Raw genomic sequence first — 12,207 nt, 5'->3', positions numbered from 1 at the left:
GAGGTCTGCAGCCCCCTTCCTGATCCTCCTTTTTGAAGGATGGTGACAAGACAGGGCTGACTCTTCCTGGATTTGTAGTCAGTGAGTCTACCCAAGTTCTTTAACTTCAGGGATTTAGACATTTCATGTTTTCAACTACCCCGAGATCAATGAGGCCTCAGAAACCTGATTTGAACTGAGTACACTCAGAAGAGATTGATTGGCAAATCTGTTTGTAATTTGGTTCATTTAGTGTTGGAGTTCGTATCCATAAGAATAAGCATGACACTGCCGCCATGATGGCTCCCACATGCAGGGCCGTCAGGCAACAAGGCTGCTGCTCTTGATGGTGCAAAGGTCACTGCAGGTCCCAGAAGTCTCCAGGACAGGGGTCTTCCTTGTGGTGGCTTGGGCTGCACCTCAACAGTGACCGTATGGCTAGGACTGGTGAGGCAGGCAAAGACAAGCTGGTAGGTCTCCCAGCTGCTACTTAAATACCTCCGCCCCATGTGCCGCCTCCACTCACAACTCCGCCAAGGCAAGTTATGCAATCACATCTGATCTCCAAGGAGAAGAGAACAATTCCCGGAGTGTTCAGAAGAAAAAGAACTGGAAATATTGGAGAGGCACATTGATGTCTGCAGAGGGGTGCACCTTTCTAACAGCTGGAGCCCCCATGTCTGTGCTCCCTCCAGAGAGCAGAGCCCCTACGAGATGAAGGCACCAGGTAGAAGCCAGCGGGCATACACTGCACAAGAGGAACTGGACATGCCATTGTTTGTACAATAAACAATGCCTACCTCCTACGTCACATCCCAGGACATGCAATGTTGACTGTTATGATGAGTCTGATGGGACTTCTTTGCTCTTCTATTAATTCAGTTTGAAGGTTAGATTATTTGTGGCCATGAGAAAGAGGGTTTTCTGTATCTATTCACTTTGTGCACCTTACTGGAAGCATGTTACTATGTGGCAAACATTTTGTAGTCAGTTCACTTATTCCTTTGTCTCTGTATTTCATATCTGGATAGATAGATAGATAGATAGATAGATAGATAGATAGATAGATAGATCGATAGATAGAGATAGATAGATAGATAAGAGATAATAGATTATAGATAGATGATTGATAGATGATAGATAAATAGATGATAGATAGATGAGAGATAATAGACAAGAGATAGATAGATGGGTAGATGATAGATATATAGGTGACAGATGATAGATGATAGATAGATACAGCTATAGTTTGTGTGTGTAGGTATCTGGATGTATATGTATATGTATATATCTATATTATAGCTACCTTTTCATGATCAATTCCATGCTCAATTTCAATGAGGTTTCTTAGAATTTTTTTTTGAGAGATTTTGGAAGCACACTAGTTTCTTTGGTTATATTTGAGAAATATCAGTATCACTGAGACAACAATTCTCTTACCTTGCCCTCAAATTATGAAGAGGGCCTAATAGTGGCTATTCCTGAACTGATTACAATTCCTACAAGATCTCATGTTCCCTAGTGAAAAAAAGTAATAATGGTGTTATCTCAGGATCTTCTGTGACTCTGCCTGGGATCTTCCTCTAAGTGTGGGAGTATTTTAAATTTATTTATCTAGTTTAATATTAAATATCTCAACAGATGGTGCCCATGAAACTTCCTGTCTTGATAATTTTATGGTTGAATAAAGAGAATCTTCTCTTCCCTTTTAGTTAGCTTAAATTACCATATATTTTCTATAATTGTGTTTAGTTATTCTGTTTTATGCCTAATTGTACCACAATTGGTTACTCATCCTCACTTTGATATTTCAACATTTTTAAAGTTTCTGATGTTTGTTGACTCTCCTGAGGACTTCCCTTGGCCGCACATTTAACACAGTTAAGGGTAAATTAAAATGAATACACTTACTGAGAAAATGGAAGCAATTCCAAATGCCCGTCTTTTCTTTAAGTGGATTGATATCAGATGCAAGCTTCCCATAAATGAATGACCCTTTGCTTTATGTGCTCTGAGCATTAAAAAGTCTTCACTGGAAATCCTATGATTGGCTGAAGTTCATGGCCATGTTGGTGAGAACTTAGAAGAGGTCCTGCATGACTTTAGACTGGAATTTTGATAAAAATTGGTAGCTGATCTGAGCTTTTCCCCTGAAATCTTAGGTCTTCGACCTCAATAGATTTCCTTGGCAAATGGTCCATCATCCCCCCTCCCCCCAGAGTGAGAATTTTAATGGAACAACAATATTTTCTTGGTTCCTCTGCATGCCATGGATGGGTTTCACTAGGAGGGCGGGGGGCCCTGTCTCCCCAGCTGGATTCTCTCCCTTCTCCTGGTGCTGGTTTCCTTTGGTTGATGATGGCTGATGGCCAATGATGGTTGCTTTTCCCAGTACTCCTTGATGTCATCCGCTCATGGTGCGGATTTCAAAGCCAACCTGCTGTCAATCAATGGCGAATCCTCCTGGCACTTCGTTAACAGCTGCTTGGCCAGCAGCCCCTATCCAGTGGCTTTGACATATGAGAGTAAACAAGTGCTAGCAAAGCAATCCCTCTAGCAATCATGGCTGGTTCCCAGTGGTCTATGCTAGCTGTCACCTCCACACCTTTTGTAGGGTCCTTGAACTTCAGTAGTGCATCTCTACTTCAACAACCAGCACAAAAGCTTCCCCTGTCTCCACATGTCACCTGTTGATCTGTCAGGCTCGCCTCTCTTGAGCAGCCTGGAGGAGATCTCTGATGAGCTTCCTCTGAGAGAGGCCACCTTGCTCTTTACCTTCCTTAAAGACCATGCCCACCCCTCCTTGGAGAGCAAGGGCTAGGTCTTAGTCAATCATATGAGCCCCACACAGTAGGTGGAAGTGTAGAGTCCTCCACATAGTAGGTATTCAAGAAATGCTTGGTGAGAAACCCAACTTCTAGGATGAACCATATGAAATTGCTAATATGCAACTATTTTTTTAACCTACAAAAATGACGGTTTCATAGGGCCCAACTTAATTTATAGAGGCAGTGATTTCCATCTCATCAAAGGTATAATATATATTATTCTTATCAGCTTTCAAAACATTTCCTATGATAAAATATGTTCCCCTAACAATTTTGGACGTGGTCTCTATGGAGTCACAACTATTTCATTCTTTTTCTAAATACTCTATGCTTTGTATAATGCTAAGGTATGAGAAAGAGTGTCCGAATATATATTTTAATAAACTGTGTAATATCTTTTGATGCAATGCTTGATGTCTTTCTTGTTCTAACATCCAAAATAACTCAAAGAATCACCCAGAAATTTTATCAAAATTCCAATCTAAAGTCATGCAGGACCTCTTCTAAGTTCTCACCAACGTGGCCATAAAAGGAACAAAATACTTAAACTCAGGAAGTGCTGATAACTGGCAGGCATGTTAAGGCCATAATCTTGGAGGAAAGTCAGTTTATCTGTGAATTTAGGGAGCTGGGGCCTGCACCATCAAGGGAATTGCGTGGTCAGCTGCTTCTCCTCCTTGGGCTGCATTTTCCTCTCACACCCACTTTCCTGTCTACTCTTCCCAGAAGGGTGATGAGAATAGGAAAGGAGGCTGAACAGAAAGAAGAGTGGTGCATTTGGGGAGAGGTAGGCTGGAAGCAAAAGGAGTAGTGCATTTTGGGAGTTGTAGTCCCCAGGAATGTACAATAGTAACAATGATTGCCAATATCAATGGAGTGCATCAGGCATTGAATTCAGTACTTAGCATAAATTACTCAGGAAAATTCTATCAAATCTCCACTTTTCAGCAGTAACTCCTTTTAATTTTTATTGCTATACTCTTGTGAGTTATCTGGACCCGTTCTTCTTCACTCCCCAAATTCCAAACAATTTCTATGTATCTTTCTGGATAAATCTAGAAGTCCTTGAAAATTACAGTTCAATGATATATCAATCTATGGCAGATCTGTGCTTTTGTTTTCTGAAAGAACTCTTTCCATTCTGGAGTGATTTGAGGACTGAGCACTCCAGCATATGTTCAGGTGAAAATGTACCTGTGGACATTTATAATTGTTGTAAAGGGCATTCACATTAATCATGAGCTTATTAAGAATTTTTAAAAAAAACTCTCTTTTATCATTTGCATATTTAGCTTTTAACCCAATTCTGTAAGGTCAGACCTGCAAAACTATAATTACCTGTGTAATTAAGATAAAATATATCCTTAAAATACTCCTTTTTTAAAAAAAAAAGACTATTTTGTTTTTGTAAAAATCACATATACTTATTGAAAGAATTCAAGCAGAGTGAAAAGAGTTCAAAGAGGGAAGTTAAAGAGAATGGTCACCCACATTTCTGCTTTTGAGAAATGGCCATTCTTGATTTAGGAAGAACATACGTCTCAACAAAAGATTCTTAATAATTGAAGGCATATCAAGCAAAAAGGATTTCCAAAACACACGTCACATGAATTATATTTGGAGTCTGCCTTTTGATTAGAACTGTCTCCAGAGTATGATTTGAGGCCCTTTTGCTAAAACATAAATCTTCCGGGCTGTGAGAGGTGTGTGAGTTTCTCCCCACCTTCCTCAACCCCCTCCCTAGGGCATTCTGTCCAGGTTCCAAGATTCTGCTGACCTTGGACAAGTCACCCCACTCTTGTCCCCTGGCTCCCCAGCTGCAAAATGAGGGGCTGAGGCAAGTTTTGCTAATGGCCTCTCCACACCTCATATTCTAATGGCGATTTTCCTTGTTAAAATGGAAAATCTTCTAAGTGGTGCTTGGATGGTAAATGTGAGAGGGAAGGGCTCAGGAGAATGGGCAGGATGAACACTGGAGAAGCCTGGCTTCTAGAATATACAATGGAGGAAACTTTGGATATTTGGGCTGGAGATGAAAGGGGAGAGAAAGACCAAATTTAAGAATTTTCATTTCGTCCACATCTACTCGTTTAAGATTGACTCAAATTTTATTGTCTGCATCTCTCATTGCCAGTACATTAAAAAATAATTATATGGGCAACGAAAGCCTGAAATTTTTTTTAAGAGCCCATTAGTGATGGGTCTCTAAATTATACCAGGGCTGTCTGCATTTCCAGTCCTGATTGTGTCCAGATCATTAACCAATCCACAGAGAGGCGGCGGGTCGGACAAACTTCGAATGCACGCATCAGGGAAGTAAACGACCAGTCCCAGAGTGAGCGTGAGTGCAAGGCTTCACTGAACAGAAAACATAAGTCCAGGTGCTCATGTGCCCCCGTTTATGAGAATTTGATGATCTCACGCATTTTCCTTCCAGGCCTGCTTTGGGAGGTGATGTGCACATGGAGGGATGCCCGTGGCTGCACAATCAGCCTGCAGTGAAGTGATTGCATCAACAAAACCATCCCACTGCGTGCAAAGGTTGAGACCTCCATCAGGGGCTGCCTTGTTTGCCGTTGGCCTGTGCACTGACATGTAACTCTGGGGCTTGTGCTGTTTGGTCCCTGAGCCCGGGTCAGAGCCTAGTTCAGTAAACAGCTGTGCATAATACTCCCCACCCCCCACCCCCTCCATCTAGCCTGAAAAGATGGGCTTCCTGCTGGGGACAGATGATTTGAAACATAATCAGGACAGAAAATTCCTTCATATTCTTGGTCCGCACCCAAGGAGACGGTGAGGAAAAGACCTCCCAAATGCCGACTGACACGGGACATCCTGAAAACCTCAGTGGGTGGGGATCTGACCAAATGTATTTGATTTAAGAAAATCAAGATAAGAGGGGCACCTGGGTGGCTCAGTTGGTTAAGCGTCTGACTTTGGCTCAGGTCATGATCTCACAGTTCATGGGTTCTAGCCCCGCATCGGGCTCTGTGCTGACAGCTCAGAGCCTGGAGCCTGCTTCGGATTCTGTGTCTCCCTCTCTCTCTGATCCTCCCCTGTTCACATTCTTTCTCTTTCTCTCAAAAATAAATAAAAACATAAAAAAAAAATAAAGATAAGAGTTCCGGTTGCCTGTTGCCATGTCAAAGATCACCCCCAAACTTAGTGTCACTACAGCAGCCACCTTCTTGACACACTCAAAAGCCCTGTGACTTCCTTGTTTGGTTAGGGAGGGCTCATCTCTGCTCCATGGGATCTAACCCCCCAACACACACCGGGAAGGTGTTAAGGGCAGAATGGCTGTGGTCTTGAGAGGCTCCATCACTCATGGCCCTGGGCTGTGACCACCAGGGCCTGGGTTCGGCTGGGTCTCTTGACCAAAATGCCTCCAGGTGGCTTTGGCTTCTCAGCACAGTGGCGGTTTGATGGCAGAACTTTCTGAGAGCAAAAGTCCCTGGAGAACAAGTGAAGGCTGCCTCAGCTTTCCCATCCAGCCTCAAAAGCTACACAGTGTCACTCCTACCACACTCTGTTGTCACAGCATGCCCAGAGCCAAGGGCTGTAACCCTACCTCTTGATGAAAGGGACGCCAAAGAGCTTGTGGCTGCATTGGAAAACTTCCCCAGGGTCTGAGATCTTTCTAGCAGATGTCTACATAGAGACAGAGGGCATCGGATGACGGACTGAAAGCAGCTGGTTACCACAGGGCCGTGATCTTTCCCACAGCTGTTCACTGAATGTCGTCTGTGAGCCAGGCATGACGTGGGCTACGGTATGGAACAACATGGGCAAAAATAGATGACCATAAGCAGCCTATATTTCAGTGCGGAAAGATGGACAATAAACACATAAATGCGTGAGGTCCACTATATTAGCGGGTTACCACCTCATGGACCCCGGAAGGGTTTATTATGGAGTATGGAGCATGGAAAAGGGGGTTGAAGTGGGGAGGAGAGCTCAGGGAAGAGGCGATATTTAGCCAAGATGCCTGAGGGAGGTGTGGAAGGGTGATGGATGAAAGATGGCCTCCAATTCTCTAGCCCTGGGGGCCTGTGTGTGTTTTGTGAGTGCTTTGACTGATAGAACACAAAGGAAGGGACTTGGTCCCGCTTTCCTGGTTAAGGGCAGCTTCAGCTCCTGTCTTGGAGCTACTTGTTCTTGGAGTCCAAGTCACCAGGTCAGAAGACCCAAGAATCATCCCAGAGAGACCATGCAGACGGGCTTTGAGGCCACCGCGTAGGGGAGCCTGGCAGACACCGGCCTGACAGGAGACCTGCTGTGGCATCTCTGGGACCTGCCAGCTCACCCAACCACCCACAGAAAGACATCTGTTCCTTAAGATGATCCGGCCAGGGAGAGTTTGTAATTAAAATAATTCCAAAAACTTACTGACTGAAGTAGAAATGGTGGCCAACCGCCTCTGCAGGTGACAGAAAGGCCCAATTCCTGCACACTGCCGACACCAGGTCCCATGCAGTCAGTTAGCAGGATGACTCAGTGACGTGGCCTGTTATCATCTCCATTATCTCCATTCTATCTCCAGGCAAGAAAACCGAATCTGTTCAGAGGTGAAGTCACTTGTTCAAGATTGCACAGCCCTGAGAGGCTGAAGGAATTCAAACCCCGTTTCCTCTGGCCCCCAATCCTGTGTTCTGTGCCCTCTCCTATTCTGATGGTGTGGGGACCCACATCTTTCCCCAGCCCTGGTGACATGTCTGAGGATCACCCGGTGCTCTCTGGAACCCCAGGAATGTCTCTTGCAAACAAGTAGGCACGTATCATGAAAAAGACCTTTTGACGTTGCTTGTTTCTACATATGTATTCAGTTGTTGCCTTGAGAGACTGAAGTTTCTAGAAACTTAAAACTCTTTGAAGCCAGGAAAGTGCACTGCCTTCTGTGTTCAGTAAACTGCACTCACGTTGGTGTCCTCCTCTGTCTGTCCCCACGGACACGCCACCAGCACCCACCCAAACAAACAGGTGTGGATAGCCGGCCACATTATGGAAAGAATGGATCCTAAGGAACCATCTAGAGCATGTTGCGGTAAGTCCAAGACATAAATGTTGAAGTTTCCTTTACATACTTTATCTCATGTGCATGTGGAGCTGCTCTGTCGGTGTGGTGGCTTGTTGGTGGCACAAATCCAGACACGGTGACAAGCTCTGGGTGAGTCGTAGTCAGGGAGGAGGGAGGTCTCTGTCCACACGATCTAATCACTATGGACGAACGACTCGACCATTCGGCACACTGAGCCTGAACACAAGCCTTCCACACCAGCAGTGGTAGACAGGACCAAGTTTACGGCTGTGTGACGAGCCAACCCCGCGGTGTGAGGAATTTCCGCTGCTCTACAAGTCTGGGTGAGTCACCGAGGCTCCAGGGTCATAACTGGGCAAAGGGAGAAATGAGATGTCAGATCAGCTTACCATCTGAGAGTGCACAAAGAAGATGGTGTGTGTGTGTGTGTGTGCGTGTGTGCAGTGTATGTGTTGTGACAGTGTGTATTATGGTCACTCTATGTATGTGTTGTGCATGTGCATTGTGTATGTTTTGCATGTTTATGGGTAATGTGTTTATGTGTGTCCCATATGTGTTACTTGTGTGCATGTGTTGTGTATGTTGAGGGTGGGTGTGCATGCAGACACTTCTGTCTAGTGTCAGGAGAGAGTGGAAGCAGCTCTAGCAAACCAAACTCAAAGTCAGGAAGACAGGTGGTCCAGAGCGGTGGGGGTGGGGGTGGGGTGATGCATGTCTGGCTAAGCGGCCCTGTGGGGGCCCAGGAGGAAGCTTGAGGTGAACAGCTGAGTTCCAGAGGACGGGCCACACCTGTGCAGGTGAGGGCCACTACAGCTAGACTCCTGGCAGGACTGAAAAGTGGACAGTTATTTCGAGATCAACATAGAATAACTCAAAACAGGTTGGCTGAAAGAAAACCAAAGACCAGGGAAGGAGACAGGAAGTCCAGCCTTCCCTGCCTCTGTCGGGGGGGGGGGGGGGGGGGGGGGGGGGGGGGGGGGATTCGGATAGAAAACAGTCATGTGCCCAGCATATAACTTATCTAATTCAGATCTGAGCAATGATTTCCCCCACGAAGCCCACTATGCCTTCTGGTCTGGCATCTGCATTAGTCTTCGGTAACTACGTTTGCTTCTGATTCTCTCTAGCTTCTTCCTCTTTTTCCTTGATGTCTCGAGCTCTCTGTCTCTCAGAGGACAGCCACACACCCGGAAGGAACGCCTGACCTTGCACTCTCGTTTGGCTCTATTATGAATTCTGTTCGGCAGCTGTATTTGTGAATCCCAAGGTTCTTACTAAAACTGGGTTTCGTTAGGAGGGAGGAAGAAACGTTCATGGGTTTCACATAAATAATGCAGGTGCCGAGGGCTAAAGGCTGCTGTGTGAGGCCCGTTTCTCTTCTTCTTTCATTTACAACCCCTACCTTCTGCTCACAGTGCTCCGCAAGTGGAAGTCACCCCGGAAGCCCTGGAGTCTCAGGAGGGAAGGGGAGAGAACTAAAGAAGACAGGACAGTGCAGGCAGAGTCCAGAATAAAAGCTTAGGGGGCCAAGGCTGCCCACCACAGGGGTACGCACCCACCTCTACCCCGGAACGAGATCAGCTATGGACCAGATCTTGGTCACCAGTGAGGAATGCATGAACACCGCACAAGGTGACCTTCTTATGACCTTGGCTATGTCCTCGGCCATGTCTGTGAAAGTTTCTCCATGAAGGTGACTTTAAATGGCAAAAGAACCTACAGTCCTTGAAGGCTTCTTGGGGCTTTTATTAATTGAGGGAAAGACTGTCCAAGGAGGGCCTTGAGCGAAACTTCTAGCTTCTGAATCCCTGAGCAGAGGGTCGCCAAGGTAGGTGTCTGCCTTGTGGGATAGTACAGCCATTGCCCTGATCGTGAATCCTGGCTCTGCTGCTTACGAACACCGGGGCCTTAGGCAAGCCTCATGGCCCTTCCAAGCCTTTGCCTTCCCATCTGTCAACTGGGCTGATGCCAGTCAGCGCAGAGGCTGATACTGGGATAAAGGAGACACTGAGTTGCGGGAGCATCCAAAATATTGACACAACAGTCTCCACACCCAACAGGATGGGGATCCCTTCTTTCTTCGAGGCCCCTGGCAGTTTCCAAGGGATGGCTATCTTGCACAGTTTGGATATAAGAGAAGGAGGAAATGTGACGTCTCCCTTGAGATTTATCTCACCTCCTTCTTGCTCTTCAAACGTCACCCATTTTGCTCTTGTGACAATTCTCGTGGTCCCTTGAACCAGAACCCATAAGCCAGGAGCTAAGAAGAATCTGGGAGGAAGGCTATATACACCTGACGGTCGGCTCTGCATTGACGGGTAAATGCACGGGGCTCTGAGACCCACGGAGGTCACGGGCCAGAGGCTGTGCGCCCTTCCCGGGATCCCTCTGGAGATCCATCACACCCCATCGCTGGCCCTCCAGCCCCTGGGTCTGTGGCACCGCCCCAGCAGCCCCTGTGCACGTAGCACCGTCAGGCTGTCCCTGCCCTTTGCCAGGTGACCCATTCCTGACACCTCTTCTGCAGCCGCCTCTGCATTTCCACACCTGCTTCCCTCAGTCCCACGTCTTCACCCTCCAAGATGACCTCCCTGACACACTTGCCTCAAATCCCCCAGGGACAGGCTGATGCTGGTGGCAGCACAGCCCTGGTTGCTCCTGGCAGGTGACACCCGAGCTCCCAGATGACCACCTCAGTGCTTTCTGCGCCAACTTTCCAGAGATCCCAAAGCACAGCAATGCCTGCTGGGCTTTCCCGATGACCCTGCTCTCTGAAATTTCCTCTGCCTAGATGTCTGGTCACCCCCATCTGCGAGAAAGCTCCTTTCATCCCTCAAGATGCAGCTGAAATGTCACCATCTCTGAAAAGCCAGAGTTCATTCTCAGCCTAGCCACCTTGGGGGCTCGGGTAAATATTTACCAGCACCTTCTATGTGCTCTATTCCCCAGACCCCAGGATACAAAGGTGGATAAGAAAGTCTCTGTCCACCAGAATCTTTCCAATGAGGGGAGACACAGCAAGCGAATAGCCAAGTAAAATACAGTGTGATCAGGGAGGAAAACAGGTGATATAATCACAAGAGTCACCACCGCGGCTCCACAGACATAAGCTCCTGAAATCTTTCCAACAGAGAGATGGAGGCTATGAACATTTCCAACTTTAGAGAAGAGAGCACCAAGGCACAAAGATGTCAAGGGACTTGCCCGCCATCACACAGCAAGTATGAGACACAGTCAGGACTCGAGAATCCTGCCCGTTAGCTGCCTCTTGCTGCATGTCACCACCGCACGGTCATCCCGTCCTGGGCGATGTCGCATGGCCACAATCCATGCGTCAGGAAGGAATGGTCACAGGCCATTATCAGCCAGAGACCCGGCTGCACAGCCACACACTCCCACGAGGGCCTCATGCCTCCCTAAACCCCGATAAAGACATAGACACTCAGAATCACAGGAGAGATCACAGAGAGCAGACTTGGGACAAAGTCACACAGGAAGCCCTGCTGAGGTCCCTGCCCTGGGGCCCCGAGACCTCTCACTGTCTAGGATCGTTAAGGGAAGATCTGGGATGGGTAAACACTTTCCCAGTGCAGATCTGGAGGTGACATCGTGCACTCTGCAGAAAGCCTGTGAAGGATTCAGTGCCTGGGAGACAGGGTCCGGTGGGGTTGGGGGATGCGTGCATTGGGACAGGGTGTGGAGGGAGCATCGAGAAGTGACAGAAGGAAACAGATCATGGGGACCTTAGCTCAGCCTGAAAGTTTGTCCTGAGGGCCAGGGGGAGCCAGTGCAATACTTAGAGTACAGAGAGTGGCGTCCATGTGACTTACAATGCTGACGGAGGCTTGTTGGATTTAGCGAATAAAACTACAGGACACCCAGTGAGATGTGAATTTTATACAAACAGTATATGATTTTTTGTTTAAATTTCCAATTCTTTTTTAAAAAATTTTTTTAGCATTTATTTATTTTTGAGAGAGAAAGACACAGAGTGTGAGTGGGGGTGGGTCAGAAAGAGAGGGAGACACAGAATCTAAAGCAGGCTTCAGGTTCTGAGCTGTCAGCACAGAGCCTGATGCGGGGCTCGAACCCACGAACCGTGAGATCATGACCTGAGCTGAAGTCAGACGCTTAACCGACTGAGCCACCCAGGCGCCCCAGTACATGATTTTTATTTATCTATTGATTTATTATTTAAAAAATTTTTAATTTATTGTTTGAGAGATAGAAACAGTGAGAGCAGGGGAGGGTCAGAGAAAGAGGGAGACACAGAATCCGAAGCAGGCTCCAGGCTCTAAGCGAGCTGTCAACACGGAGCCTGATGCGGGGCTTGAACCCACGAACCGTGAGATCATGACCTGA

Source organism: Suricata suricatta, chromosome 3 (assembly GCF_006229205.1).
Source record: "Suricata suricatta isolate VVHF042 chromosome 3, meerkat_22Aug2017_6uvM2_HiC, whole genome shotgun sequence".
Lineage (NCBI taxonomy): Eukaryota > Metazoa > Chordata > Mammalia > Carnivora > Herpestidae > Suricata > Suricata suricatta.
Note: the sequence above shows the minus strand (reverse complement) of the source record.